Below are 15,800 nucleotides of genomic sequence, written 5' to 3'. Positions count from 1 at the left end.
ATTATGCGATGTGGACCACAAATACCTCCGCCAACACCTCAGGAAAGGCCATCATGTGGTAAACAATGATGAGCTGGACCTATTAATGTTGTACACGAGTGGGCGGTGAGTTTTTTTTTTTTTAACAATATTGTATCAACTCAATGTCTGATATAATAGCATTTGATGTTTTTATATGTTTTTATGAGTTTAAGTTTTTTAAGTTATATTTCTCTTTATTTACTTCAGAGGAGTGAAGGGAAGACTCTATTGTATGGAGTGCCAGATAAAATATGTCCGGCTGGACAAACATTTCCTCCAGTCACACAAGAACTGGACGGTGAGCTTTTTGCCCAGATATTTGCACACACATAAGAAACATGACATTGAGACATTGAGCTTTTTAAAAATATAATTGTACACAAAAGAATTCTGACAAGATGAGACAACAATTCTGTTTAAATCACTACACACTTATTACCATTCTTTATTAGGCTGAACAACGGAAGGACATGTACAACCAGGGGATACAAAAAAAAGCACTTGATGGCCTCAGGGCTCTGAGGTTGACTTTCCCGGTTCTTCCAATGGTCAGCCAGCTGGACATCACAGAAGAAGATCTCAGGGAGGCGCCAGCTGACCCAATCCCGCCCGCCTCCCCTGATGCCCCCGCCGGTCCTGCCGCCTCCCCCGATGCCCCCGCCGGTCCTGCTGCCTCCTGTGATGCCCCTGCCGGTCCTGCTGCCTCCCGTGATGCCCCTGCCGGTCCTGCTGCCACCTCCTCTGCTGCACCGGCACCCGCAAAAGGACGCTCCATCCTCTCATGCCCCGGGTGTCGGGCAAGGGAAGAGGCAATCCGGCGCCTCCGCCATAACAACATTCTGCTTCGGGCTAAAATCAAGCTCCTTATGGGGAAAAAAGAAAAAAAGAGGGTGAAGTTTCAGAAGAGGAGGGAAGCTGCCACTGAAGATGACAGTGGAGAGCCTGGATATGGTTTGTATATTTTTTAAATGCTTTTTTCCCCACAGCTCTCCAAAGATTCATTTCCTTGCTAAACGGAGGCAGCTGTGACCTAATGGTTAGGGAGGTGGAGTTAAGATCAGAGAGTTGTAGGTTCAAACCCCACCCCTACTTCTCCCTACACCTCGATCCATGGCTGAAGTGCCCTTGAGCAAGACACCCAACCCCACATTGCTCCAGGGACTGTAACAAGATTGGTTCCAAGTCACCTATCCCCGCAATAGGGTCGGTTCCACAAATCAAGTCTATTGGCCTAACCCTAACTGTAAATCGCATTGGAAAAAACCATCAGCAAAGGGTAATGTAATTTATTGTTAACTTCCTGCTGCATTTTTGTAGAAATACTCCTCTCAAAATATAAGGGACGCATCACCACTGAGAATGCCACATGCAAAGAGCAGAGCAACACGCAGCAGCGCGTGCAGTCGGTGCGCCAGTTCCTTATTAACAGTGCGGTGGGCGACGTGCCACATGCTGACCTGTTATATCTGCGCGACCACAGCAGGATCCGGGAGTAAGTACTGTTTTGTTAAATGTGCAGTAAACAGTATTTCATTGCCCTGTATTTATACTGAGCAATCACAAGGTTGAATCTATTCTGATAAAAAAAGTGTAATGTCAATGTAATGAATGTTGTGATGATCACTTATGTGGTCATGTGTGTCAAAGAAGTTGTCATTTGTGTCAAATCCCCAAAAATTGTCTTTTTTAACTTTTTTAGAGCTGTGAGAACATGGGTTGCATCCAGCCTGAAGCCCACCACGGTCAAAAAGAAAATTATTGATACCAAGGATTTTCTTAAGTGGGTGGGAAGGGCGTGGCCGGGGGGTGTCCGGCTCTCACAGAGATCCATAGAGGGTCTCAAAGATGAGCTCTCTAGAGAGCTACGAAATCTGAGGGGCAGCGTGACGTCGCACGTGGTGTCTGTCAGGCGCAACAAATCCGGTAAGGTCATTACTGTGTCAGGGCCCAATCTGTAGACTGCAAACATAGATTAATTTCATTTAATATTTAATAGATATATTTCCCATATAGTCCTATTCATGTGTGCACTGTACCGTGAAGCTTTTGAAATCTCAATATACTTTTGAAATGATGATAAAGGTTGTCTATTCTATTCTATTCTATTCTGTTCTATTCTATTCTGCATTCCAGAAAATGTCCTCCCCTTGGCTGTACACTGCAGCTTCATTAAAAAGGCCAACAAGCTCCTGCCCCAATTTTTCAGTAAGTCTATACATACATTTACATATCCAAAATTATAAGGGTGTTAATGACTTACAATTGTTTATGCATATATTTTTTCCTGTAATATTTTATTTACATTTTCTTAGAGAAAGCTGTGACAACCAAAAAAAGGCCCCAAATTCAGAGATTTCTTGCCCTGCTGGCGGGGCTGATAATTAGTGAGACTGGCCACAGGATCACAGTGTTGAAAAACATGAGGGGGACTGATGTCCTAGAGGCTCGGGAAGCGGGGCAGTGCCACGTGATATACGTATGTTTTCATCTCCATTCATGTGTTTAGTAAAGCTCTTTCATATATTTTAAAAACAATATATTTCATATATTGGACATATGGGGCAGCCGTGGCTTAACCGCCCCTTTGGATAAGTGTAATGTAATGTAATGTAATATGTCTGTTTTACTCATCGTGTCCTCATACAGGTGAAGGAGCACAAGACACGCCGCACAATTGGCGATGCCAGGGTGCCTGTGCACGCCAATGTCTACCGCATGATGAAGACCTGGATGAAAAGGAGGGAGGACCTGCAGGGCTGGGGAGGCCCCTTCTTTTTTTCCAGTAGTGCTGGGGGGAGGACGCCACTCCTCTTGGAGGATTTTAAGAGAACCTGGCTGGACCTGGGCTTCCCCGCACCCCCACCAACGTTTAACGCTCTAAGGAGCTCATTGGCCACTCATGCGAGTACAAGAACGGTCCCTGTCACAGTATGTATGTATGTATGAAAGTATGTTTGTATTATATATATGTATAAGAGTTCAATATCAAATTTAATTGTTCATGTCTCCAAAACACGTATCAATACACTCCAAATGGCCTGAAACATGCTCCTAACAACTTTCCCCAGGAGGATTTAGGGCTGTGGGAGAACAAGCCCGAAGTGTCCCCATGACCTTCTGTTCCATACTGTTCTATTAAAAGTGTGTTTTGAAATGTTTGATGTTATTGTATTTCTTTAAAGTTTTTTTGGCTTATTAAAGATATGGAAGTGCATTAAAGTTATTGAATTGCAATAAAATGTTTTTTGGTGTCCAGGTTCCAGATATCAAGTCACAACCCTATTTTGTTCCATATATCAAGTCTCAATTCCAGATATCAAGTCTGAATTCCAGATATCAAGTCTCAATTCCAGATATCGAGTCTCGATATCTGGAATTGAGACTTGATATCTGGAATTCAGACTTGATATCTGGAATTGAGACTTGATATATGGAATTGAGACTTGATATCTGGAATTAAGTCTGAATTCCAGATATCAAGTCTGAATTCCAGATATCAAGTCTAGTGTAATAGCAATGGCATTTGATAGAGGAGCCCAGTCTGTACGACCCTGTGGTGAAAGTTTCCTCCAATGTCTTTCAGGGAGCGAGATATAAGGGTTTTTCCTGATAAAGTTGTCTGTTTTCCAAAGAAAAGAGTGTGGTGAAGTGTCTTATGGTCTGGTGGCACATGTCAGCACATCAGAATTGAGTTTGGAGCAAGTTCCAAAAAACTAGTCTGGAACCCAGAAACCGAGTCTGGGGGGTGTGGCTTAGGGCCAGGGTTGGTGCCCCAGTCTATCAGAATGGAGTTTGGAGCAAGTTCCAAAAAAGCAGTCTGAAATTCCACAAACTAGGTTCTTGGAATATTCCAGGAACCTAGTCTGTGACAATGGCCACCCGGTGGTAGGGTACTATATTGCAACAAAATTAGTGGAAATTAGGCTTAAGGGGTTTTATTGCGGTATAAAATTGTAGGAAGGTCGAAAATTTATTTCAAAGGTGTCAAAAAATTTGTAATAACCTTCTACACAATCTCCAAAAGTGACCTATGCCACAGGATTATTATTTAATAGCTTTTTTAAATTTGGGACTTGATTTGTGGAATCGAATTCCACCTAGACAGTCTATTCTCCTACATTTTCAAATGTTTTAAAGATTGCTATTTTGGACTTTTGTGAAGCCAAGTACAACAGCACCATCATAAAGAAGAAGAAAAGAAAAATAAACAATGATATAAAATGAGGCTTTGGGCAAACTGAATGAGCCCAGCGCTGTAGATTCACTCAGCGAATCAGGAACAGCCTTGTCAGATGATTACACAGAGTGACCCGCCCCCTAGTTATAATCTCCATATGGACTAATACTAACCCCATTTCCAGAAAAGTTGAGATATTTTCCAAAAAGCAATTAACACAAATATCTGTGATGTGTTAATTCATGTGAACCTTTATTTAACTGACAAAAGGACAAAGATGACAAAGATGAGATTTTCAAAAATTTTACTCACCAACTTAATTGTATTTTATAAATATAAACAAACTCAGAATTTGATGCCTGCAACACACTAAAAAAAAAAAAGTTGGTTTATCTAATGGTTATTAGATGGTTTCAAGATGGTGGCATGTACGGTACGGATGCAGCAGTCCCTCGCAAACCCAATAACATGGTGTTTTGAAATGTTTCTTCATCTATGTCTACATGTTTGTATATGTTAAGACACAAGTACAGTCGCCAGTTTCTGTTGAATATTGGCAGAACAAGTGAACACAGCTTGACAAGCAGCACAAGAACAAAATCTCTAGAGCCTCAGCCTACTCTGCCAGATCACAACGTCACTGACTTCAAGTACTGTTTCCTATCAGGAGAGGGGGCACTGCAGGCATTGTGAGAGGAAGCAGGAAAGGGGAAAGTGCAGAGGGACATGGGCTAGGCTAGCGGCTCATCCAAATAGACCAGCAGCACCATCCATCATATTTGCCAATGTTCATTCCATAGACAATAAGATGGACCATGTACACCTTCTGAGAGCCACCCAGTGCGACACAAGAAAATGTGTTTGTATTTTCACAGAAACATGGCTAAATAACATCATCCCGGATTCCGCCATACAGCTAGACTGGCTAATGTGCCACATAGCTGATGGAGCCTGGGAAGTGGGAGGTAAGACCAAGCAATGCTCGGTGTCAGGATATGATAGTGGTTTCTAAACACTGTTCAGCTCTGGTGGAGTTTATGATTATGAAGTGCTGAACTTTTTACCTGCTGATGGAATTTACAGCTATTTTGTTAGTAACTGTATACATTCCACCCAGCACTAATAACAGCAACAGAGAGGCAGCACTAAATGAACTGTACCAAGCTATCAGTGAGCAAGAGCCAGCCCACCCAGATAGATTTCTTATTCTTGCTGGGGATTTTAACTATGCCAATCCAAAGTCTGTTTTACCCAAGCTACACAAACATGTTGATTTCCCTACAAGAGGAAATAATACACTGGACCTTGATTTCACTAACAACAAAGGAGCATACAAGGCTGCCCCCGTCCCCCACCTCGGACTCTCTGACCATATCACAGTTATGCTAAAGCCAGCATACAGGCCAAGGGCGAAAGTGACCGAATCAGTTCTGAAAGCGATACGTGTGCAGCCAGAAGGTGCTACTTCTGCACTTCAGAACTGTTTTGATATTACAGACTGGGACCGTGATGCAGGGAGCCATGTACAACCAAAACATAGACCTACTAACCCTTCACACACCTTCTTCAGTCCCCTGCCTTCTGGAAAAAGGTACCAGAGCCTCCAAGCTAGCTCCACCAGACTGGCGAACAGCTTTATATACCATGCTGTTGGGATGCTGAATTCTCTCTCTCTCCCCTATCTCCAAATAACTCAGTCTGTTACTAAAATCCATCTGTAGTATTGTCAAGTAATAAAGCACTTGTCACTTTATGACACTTCCTCGCCTCAACATCTGCTCACGACTCATCCTGTAAATGGATCATGATTTGCATATTGCAGATACTCCCATATCCTTTAGGGTTGCCACATCTGAGTTGTAAAAAACCGGGACACATCGGTCGGCGGCCGCGCCTGCGCGCACGTACAAGCGCGGGGGTTGAGGGCTGCGGACACGCACATCTACGATGCCTTATGCCTTATGTGAATGTTCACGTTTAAAAATAAAACAGTTCAACTGGTGCAGTTAGGCGTTTAGTTAAAATTCATTTTGTCTTCTTAACCCTTAAATGGGCACTACCACAAATATTATTACAAAAAATAATTTCATATAGGAATGATCTTATTTGGACGCCAGTATTTTTTTTAACAAATATTTAATAGTAGGCTAACAGCCCCCTGAAGAGTCTCTCCTCCCATTCCGTTTCCAAATCAAAATAATACAAATATAATCAATATAATTTCTCTCAGTCTGCTTCGTTGTTGTTTTAGCCTTTTCTCTGGAGAACTGAACTTTAAAAGTTAGACTACCGTATCATACCAAATAGCCCTAATCCTTTGTTTTAATCACAAGAGAGAGGTGCTATGGTATTGGGACAACTGATTTATTCATTTCTCACGCCAGTGTTCAGGCATTCTTTTTTGATATATTTAATGATTTATTTAATGATTCATTTATTGATGAAATTGGCCCAGGCTTTAGAACCAGCCTTTATCAGAATCAGAACATAGGAAGTAGACAGCCAGCCTACTCGCGCACCGACCAAGGGAACTCTCACCTATTGTTTGGTATTACGGTATTCCAGTATCTTTGATTTCGCGCGGCCGCCGTTGTATTGACCACGATCACCTAGCAACGGCGACTGGCTGCGTGCGCAAACATTCGGTGAGGCCGCACAAGTAGCTGCCTACAATATGCCCGCTTACGTGAAAACTATTAATATGTTAAGTGGCTGCGAGAAACATTAATGATTTGTGTTTATTTCAATGGGGGATAATGTGAGGAAGTAAAAAACCGGGACAAAACGTGTCCCGGGAAGGTTATTCCATTTTCCTGGACATTTTCCATTTTCCACAAAAAAACCGGGACAATCCCGGAAAAACCTGGACGTGTGGCAACACTAAGTCCTTAGCCATTTTGCAATGTTACTATTACCATTTGCACTAATACAATTTGCGCTGTTTCTGCTTGTGTGGTATTGTGTGTGTGTGCTTTTTTTTTTTAAATCAATGCTTGTTTTGTTTGTGTATTTATGTTTACACCGAGGGTCTTGGAGAAACAATATTCCAATCTGTGAAAAAGCCCGTTTGCATGGCTCCGTCCTCCATTGCACAGTTGCTCTGTTCACTAGCTGAGCTCTAGTGCTCCCTTTTTAGTGAGCTCAGTCAGCAGGCTGGTAAAGTAAAAAAAATTAGGAAAAACCTCCTGTAATAGCCAGCCAGCCCCAGGAACTGCCTCACCCCTTTTTGGTCTTGAGTCTTGGGCAGGCCACAATCGCTGCATTCTTATCAATTTAGGGACGCACCTGCCCATGACCCAAGTGAAAGCCCAGATACTGTACTTCCACCCACCAAATTGCACACTTCCTTGGGTTTGTTGTGAGTTGTGCATATTTCAGTGATCTCAGGACTGCCCATGGGTTTTGGAAATGCCACTGCCAATGTCCCTGTGTGCTCGTGACAGGAATTGAACTACTGTATGATGCAATGGCTGGAGCGCACCTCTGCAGAGCAGGGACCTAATCTGTGAGCAATGTCCACTGAGTAAGCCAGCTGGTCCACGATGTCCAGGGAGACGTGTTCGAAAATGTCAGCAATGATATTCTTCACTTTCTCACCTGCTTGCTCCGGAATGCCAGACACTCGTAGATTCCATCTTCTTTTATAGGCATCCAGGTCGCTGCATTGTTTCTGAGGACACTGTTCTCTTTTTCTAAGATGTGGACTTTACTTTGTAAGGCGACGACTTTATTTGTCACGTCTTCTACCTGTTTCCCCATAGAATCAACGACGTCGGTGACACTTTTAATGGGATTTGTCTTATCTTTAACCTTTGCCTCAAGTGACTGCAGCCGTTTGAAAGATTCTTCTTGCATCTTTTCAATTCTTTCCATTATTATTAGCAAAAGCACGATGGGCACAGCCTCTTTATAATCCTCGTCATTGGCACGCGTCTTCGACTTTTTGGCTGGTCGTGGTTTCGGAGTTTCTGGTAGTGGCACGAAACACTGTTCCATTCCGTCTTGTAAAGCATCTGGTTCAAACTTTTCACTCAGAGACTTTCTGGCATAGAAATCCATTACAGCACAGCTATCTTCCTCTGTTTCCATATTGACGAATAACCTGAAAAAAGTAGCAAGTATGCTTACCAACTTATGTTCACTTCTCCTTTAGTTAGCAGGTTCACTGAATGGTTAACTCAAGGCGCAAGCTAGATAACAGTGAATAAAATGAAAGAAAACAAGGATTAAAAAATTGTTTCTGAGCGAGTTCCTTGTAGTCGCTATTTAGTTTATCAATTAGGTTCATTCTAATCAGCCCTTAAGCATATTTAGCAATTCAGCACATTAGGTTTCATTCATCATGTTGCGGAGCTACACAAATCACATATTACACTGATGCCATCTTGGCTGCCCCCCTGTTGCTCTTCTTCTTCACGAGCAACTTGGCTTGTATATTTGTCCACCTCTTTCTCCGTGGCTATAGGTTCTAAATCATCCTCAGACAACCAACCAAAGATTGAGGATGAATTTGAAGAGCCTTTTTGTCTCTTTCAAAAGAATTAGTTTCAAGAATGGACGCCACTGCAGAGAATAGTATAGAGTCCATGTGGACACAAAAAAAGGCATTGGTGCACATGATGTCACGCATGCAGCACCGCTAACCTGTAAATCGCTGCGATCTAATAATGGCGGACAAGCTTTTAGTGATTTTTGGAGCAGAATTCATATGCAAAAATGTATTTTTGAACGAATTTTTTTATTTATATGCTAACTTAGAAGAAGAAGAAACCTTTATTTGTCACATGCACACTTCAAGCACAGTGAAATTCATCCTCTGCATTTAACCCATCTGAAGCAGTGAGCACACGCAAACACGCCCGGAGCAGTGGGCAGCCACACCAGAGCACCCGGGGTTAGGTACCTTGCTCAAGGGCACTTCAGCCCAAGGCCACCCCACGTTAACCTAACTGCATGTCTTTGGACTGTGGGGGAAACCAGAGCACCTCGAGGAAACCCATGTAGACATGGGGAGAACATGATCCACACAGAAAGGCCCGTGTCAGCCACTGAACCCAGAACCTTCTTGCTGTGAGGAAACAGTGCAAACCACTACACCACTGTGCCACCCTTTAAAATTTTCGAGCCAGCCAGGAGTCGAACCTAGAATCTTCTGATCCGTAGTCAGACGCGTTATCCATTGCGCCACTGGCCCTATAACTTTGCAGCCTATTTGAGCACATCACACACAGAAAGCCAGAGATATTATGATGCAATTTTCATGAGACCAGCACTTTAAGAACGATGCAGCCAGCATTCCTTTAATTTTTTTTTCTAACAGGTGAACAATTTAAGGTCAACCCTGGGCTTATCCAGGATTTCAACCTTGGACCTCTCACAAGCGAAGCGAAAATCATACCAGACAAAGCCAGACGACTCACACAAAAGTGCTTATGTGCCACTGGAATTTATATCTTTCAAAGTTTTGACTTTTCATGTCTGCAGGATCCTGCTCAACATTTGAGATGGTTGCATGAGATGTGTGGAGGAAAGCAGGTTCATGTTACTTTTGCTTTCTTCAGAAAATCTCTATGGCTAACCTGACCAAAGTGCCAGGCTCACTGGTATGGCAATTAGAGCACATACTGTCACGCCCGGCTTTGCCTTGCTGAGAGTGCTCACTCCTTCCGCATGTATTGAACTTTAACTTGTCCGCCCATACGGAAAAGATATAGACAAATCATATACTATTTTTACATGTTTTATCTGAACTCTAGAAGATTTGTATATGACAGTGAAACCAGCTATAGGATTTTTGTAAAATATGTTTAGCATGAAACATATAAAACTTTGCAACCTGCAAAGGCTGTATATGTCACTAGTCCGTCATACAATATCCTTACAAATGTCAGAGAAACTTCATTTTAACCACATGACAATTGCTGTAGGCCTTTCACTTTGTGTGTGTGTGTGTGTGTCACTGGGAGTGGGTGAAGAGAGGAGAGAGCTTGCTGGGCGGCATGGGGGAATGCAAATATACAACCTTAAAAACATTAAAGAGCACTGTCAGCATCTCTCCCACTGATAAAGCATATGAACATCTGACATGCTGTAAACAGATTTTCACTCTGCAAAGTCCTAATTATTACAAAGGTCATAGGTCACAAAGGTCAAACATATATTGATTGCAATAATAGAAAGAAGAAAGCAGCTATACACTGTATTTTGTCACTTTATTGAAGAAATACAACATTTTATGCACATATTCCCTTATAACATGTACTGTATAATTTCATATTACAACTGATATACACAATTAATTAATTCCATCATTTACAGTAATGTGTTTTTATTAATCGACAAACAACTGGGCTGGACTGAGTACACTGAATATACATACATGGCTTAACTATCTGTACAGTGTTGATGGCTTTGTGAAAGCCTGTGGGAAAATGGATAGCTGACATGTAATTCAGAGAGGTTTTGACGATTGATCCTTTGGCAAACCTCTGACTTGTGCAATTTCCATGGTTTCCAATGGCATATAAACAATCATCACCAGTGTCAATGAAGTGGGAAATTCTAAAAATACTCCCATCTTTCAAAAGCACAACAGAGTTGTTTCTTTGTTTTGTTTTGGTGTAAGTATGGCCATGAACAATTTCTCCATTTACAGCCATTCTCCTGTAGTACTTAACAGTAGTCTTTGTTGGAATATCCTTCACTTTGTGGATGGCAGCCTGGTCACAGGCAGAGATTACTCTTAATTGTGGTGAGCCAATGGCTGTCACCTCACTGAACCTCTTGACATGGTGCTTTCCAGGTCTCATGTCTTTGCAAAACTCTTTAACCTCTGCTGGTGCATCTGCTAGAAATTGCTTTGCTAAACGGGGGAATGCGCGGGCCATTACTACCTGTTTGCAGATCTGCTGTGGAACAGCTTGGCTACTTTTCACCTGTTTCAGGAGGTACCCATTAAAATCTAGAGTCAACAATTCCCCTGCGGGAAATTGTGAGAGTGATGCAGTGCGCGTAGCAGTCACAGTTGCTGGAGCTGAGCTGTACTGTGTGAATGTGTGACTTGCCATGAAGCTACAAGCCTGTGTCTCTCTGAGAGGGAGCAGCCCCTCCCTCCCGTGTGTGTGTGTGTGTGTGTGAGAGCGAGCATCCCCTCCCCCACCCGCGCGCTGCGAACAGAGAGACAGAGAAGCACACAAAAAGGGCAGTTTTTCCTCAGGGGGGACCCCCCAAACAATGGGGATTTACATGAAAACGGAAGAAGATATTCACAAAGTTCTTTCACAGTGAGCACCACAAGGGTCTCCTGAACACACTGATGTAATTTTTTTGTCTGTAGTGTAAAAAATGAGGTCACTAGAGTGAGTTAAAGACAAGTGCCAGGATTAGTTTATGGCATGAGGAAAGTCGTGGACTCGATGACTACTCCTACTACTTCACCAGTAGTAGGTAGTATAGCTGGGTGGTCATCCACTTCAGGACCCACTTCTGAAGTATCACCAAAATCCACAGCCCACTCTCCCACTGCATCACCAATGGCCCAGTCACCTAAGGTAATTGATTTTCAAAGAATAAATGAACACAGTATAGAAAATGAATCTACTGCATGTGAGACATCCTTGGAAAGTGTGTACTATTGTATAGTGTAATTTACTCTTATTACCTTGCCCCTCACGGGGTATTTGGCCAGGTATTGCAATGATGCTGTCTGTATGTCTGTTTGTCCACCTGTGTGTGTATCCTCTGCAGTGGGAGCCAAACACACATCATCATACAATCTTGGACAAACACACACACGCACACACATCTATGCATAATGCAACGTTAAAAAGCCGTCTGTAGCATTGGTCAGGAGCCCAGGTTGCCATCTCTGATTGCATTTTTACAGTCTTAAAGCAATATTCTGGGAAAGAAGCATTGTAGGATCCTTTGTTGGTTCCCATGATCAAATGGACCCTAGACCCTAGAATGCTTCTATGAACTATTGCTTTGAAGTGTATTGTGATTGGGGGGAGGAAAAAGTAAAAAATATTCCAGCTTTAATGCCGTTCTTGTGTCCTCATTTAAACAGGTGGAGATTTATCCTGGGACAGGAGTGATGGTGGATAAGCTGGCATGGACCTTTGCCCTCAATTCAAACACAGTCACAGTCTTTGTCAGGCATCTGATCACTGCTGTTTTCCCTCTGGACACTCTACTAGTCAATAACCTATGGGGCACCAAAAGGACTGGAGCTGGCGATCGGCTACCCCTGGATAAAGGTTTCCGCAGACCCCTCTTTCAACTATTGGCTCGGCGATCAATGCCAAAATCACTGAACTAAAGGCAAAAAACAAATCTGTCACACCTTGAGGTTAAACTGCATTTTCTGCAGGGCATGTTAGTGAGATTTTTTTTAGAGTTATATATATATATTTTGTTTATTGTAATGCTGCTGTTTTGTACATTTTTTGTTCATTTTGTGAAGCATTACCTGTCATGGTCCTACCTGTGGGCTTCTCTCTTCAGGTAACATCTCCACTCAGCATTAACGGCCACGTCCGCACTCACTTCCTCTTATTATCTTTCAGTGACTGTCATTGGCTGTTGCCGATCACCTGCTCCCCCCATGTGTATTTAAGCTGCAGTCCTCCCAAGCCTCTGTGTCAGATCGTCTGCAACTCTCAGCCTGATAACCTGCTCTGTGTTCCTACTACTCTGACTCCTGAAAATATCCTGTTCTGTCTGACTCTGTCTGCTTTCCAGCCACGGTAACCTAATCTGCCTTCCGTTCTGTCGACTCTGCCTCTCGCCTGCCTCTCCTGTACCTTCGCCTGATCTCCAGCTCGCTCAGCCCTGCTGCTCGGCTGCCTCTCCATCTTCCTGGTGTGTGCAGCCCTGCCTGGAGCCCTACTCACCTGACCCTGCATTTCTGTCCCCTATCTTGCTACCTGATTTGTGACTCTGTGTTCCAGCCTGCTCTCTACTCCTGCCTGCTGAGGTACTGCTTGCTGGGAGACTGCCTGAAACCCAAGTACTGTCAGCCTGTAGCTACAACTCTCTGACTTCGCCTGATCCCGTCAGATCTCAGCTGCTAAGTAGGGTCAGGTCTGGTTAGTACTTGGATGGGAGACCTCAGATATTACCACCAGCCATCCCTGCCTCTCAGTTCTCCTGCCACTGGACTTCACCCACTCCCTGTTATTAATAAACTGTGGTTTGAGCGCGTTTGGTCCCTGACAATTACCAAGCCACGTCTGCCCTTGCTACGAAGGTGTTAAAGTTCAGTGAATAAACCTAAAAGTGATATGAAAAAACTGTTTTCTCCTTACATTGACAGTAATTGGTTGACATTTTAAAAACATAGATAAACCTGAACAATTCATACAAAAAACCTCTTCTATTTTTACATTTATAGTAATTGATCGACATATAAAAACATCTATAAACCTAAAGAAGTCATACAATAAACCTGTCTTTTTCAGTAGGTTGACATATAAAAAACATAGAGAGCCATCATAGAATACCTTTACGATACATCCACAATTCAAACAAAAACATATATGTTTGTGTGGATTTACATATAAAAGGCATATACATTTTAAACTGTAAAATATAATTTAAAACTACAAATATTACATGAAGCATACAAAGACGGTGTAATTCATCATACACATTATCTGTAAAAAACATGCACAATGTTCCCTTCATACATACTAGATTTTCATAAAAAATTTGTATGAGGGAAATGCAAAAGGGGCCACTTTCAGGAGTAAATTATACATGGCATATATATTTATTTATAAATCCTTATATAAGGATTTACTGCTTAGACAGTGATAAATTCTTATAAGTTCTTGACTGTTTTTTTTTCGTATGGGCTTGTTTATCATGGGTCATGTGGTTTTCTGCTCAACGATACAAAGCCTCAAAGCGGGGCTTCATCTGCCCCCTTATTCTTGATACGCGCTTCGAAGTCTCATTTGGCCATCACGATCTTTAAACAGTGATATCAATTAAAACTATGGTCAGGTTAAGGTAGGACAACAAATGCAAGTGTATGTTGATCTTTGTGGAGTTTATTAAATATATCGCTCAGTAACTGGCAAGGCAAGTCTAAAATGCCCATTATGAGTCTTGAAAGTATTTGTGTGTGTGTGTGTTTTGAATATATTATGAAGCCATTCACAACAACAACAAAAATATACGAAATCATTGTACTTAGCAACCAAAAAGTGTGATCCTGAGTGTGAACATAGATCTGGAGCAGGAGACCGAGCCAAGACACCTCATCTTATTATCTCTAGCCGCTTTATCCTGTTCTACAGGGTCGCAGGCAAGCTGGAGCCTATCCCAGCTGACTACGGGCGAAAGGTGGGGTACACCCTGGACAAGTCGCCAGGTCATTACAGGGCTGACACATAGACACAGACAACCATTCACACTCACACCTACAGTCAATTTAGGCCAAGTTTACATTAGACCGTATCTGTCTCGTTTTCTTCGCGGATGCACTGTCCGTTTACATTAAAACGCCTGGAAACGCCGGGAAACGGGAATCCGCCAGGGTCCACGTATTCAATCCAGATCGTGTCTGATCCGGTGCTGTGTAAACATTGAGATACGCGGATACGCTGTGCTGAGCTCTAGCTGGCGTCGTCATTGGACAACGTCACTGTGACATCCACCTTCCTGATTCGCTGGCGTTGGTCATGTGACGCGATTGCTGAAAAACGGCGTGGACTTCCGCCTTGTATCACCTTTCATTAAAGAGAATAAAAGTATGAAAATACTGAAAATACTGATGCAAATACTGCCCATTATGTAGTTATGATTGTCTTTAGGCTTGCCATCCTTCCACTTGCAAGTGGTAAGTGACTTGCGCACAGCGGCTCAGTCCCGAATCATTGCTCGTGCACTTCACTCGTGCACTCTGTGAGCTGCACAGGGCCGGAGTGCGCACCCTCCAGAGGGCACTCGCTGTTCAGGGCAGAGTGATTTGGAGTGCAGCTGCTGAGGAGGAAGCGATGAGCCGCACTGACACATTTCTCAACTTACGTGCCGAAGTAATCATGTGATTAGCGTATCCATGTATTGGCTTTGCTGTGTGCACGCGAATCGTGTATTGGCGTTGCTGTGTGCACGCTAATCGTTTTTAAAAATGTTAATCTGATGATCCGCTGATACGGTCTAATGTAAACCCCACCTTAGAGTCACCAGTTAACCTAACCTGCATGTCTTTGGGGAAAATCAGAGTACCCGGAGGAAACCCACACAGACAACATGCAAACTCAACGCAGAAAGGCCCTTGCCGGCCATGGGGCTCGAACCCGGACCTTCTTGGTGGAAGGCAGCAGTGCTAACCACTACACCACCCCACGCCAAGACACACTGAATATATATTTTATTGACTGATCTAACCCCCCCCCGTTTATTTATTTTAACTCATTATATCATTGATATTATATCATCTGGAATTATGTAACTTTGACAAGTGATCAGCTTTCAGTGTAACATAACTGTGTGAAAGTTTTTGTACAGTGCAGTTGGATTTCCTGTCACTGTGGGCTGCAGAGCACAGTAGTATAGTGCAGAGTCTGATACAGCAGCAGAGGAGATGAGCAGA

At 42.9% G+C, this 15,800-nt stretch overlaps 1 non-coding gene across 1 annotated transcript; it reads right to left on the bottom strand.

Moving 5' to 3' along the window:
- Positions 1 to 9,319: 9,319 nt before the first annotated feature.
- On the bottom strand, positions 9,320 to 9,392 carry trnar-acg (transfer RNA arginine (anticodon ACG)). Its single transcript has one exon. It is a non-coding gene; the product is annotated as a tRNA-Arg (tRNA).
- Between the last annotated feature and the right edge of the window lie 6,408 nt (positions 9,393 to 15,800).

The sequence above is a fragment of the Neoarius graeffei genome, chromosome 1, assembly GCF_027579695.1.
Source record: "Neoarius graeffei isolate fNeoGra1 chromosome 1, fNeoGra1.pri, whole genome shotgun sequence".
In the NCBI taxonomy this organism is placed as follows: Eukaryota; Metazoa; Chordata; class Actinopteri; order Siluriformes; family Ariidae; genus Neoarius; species Neoarius graeffei.
This window is presented reverse-complemented; position numbering and strand designations above follow the sequence as displayed.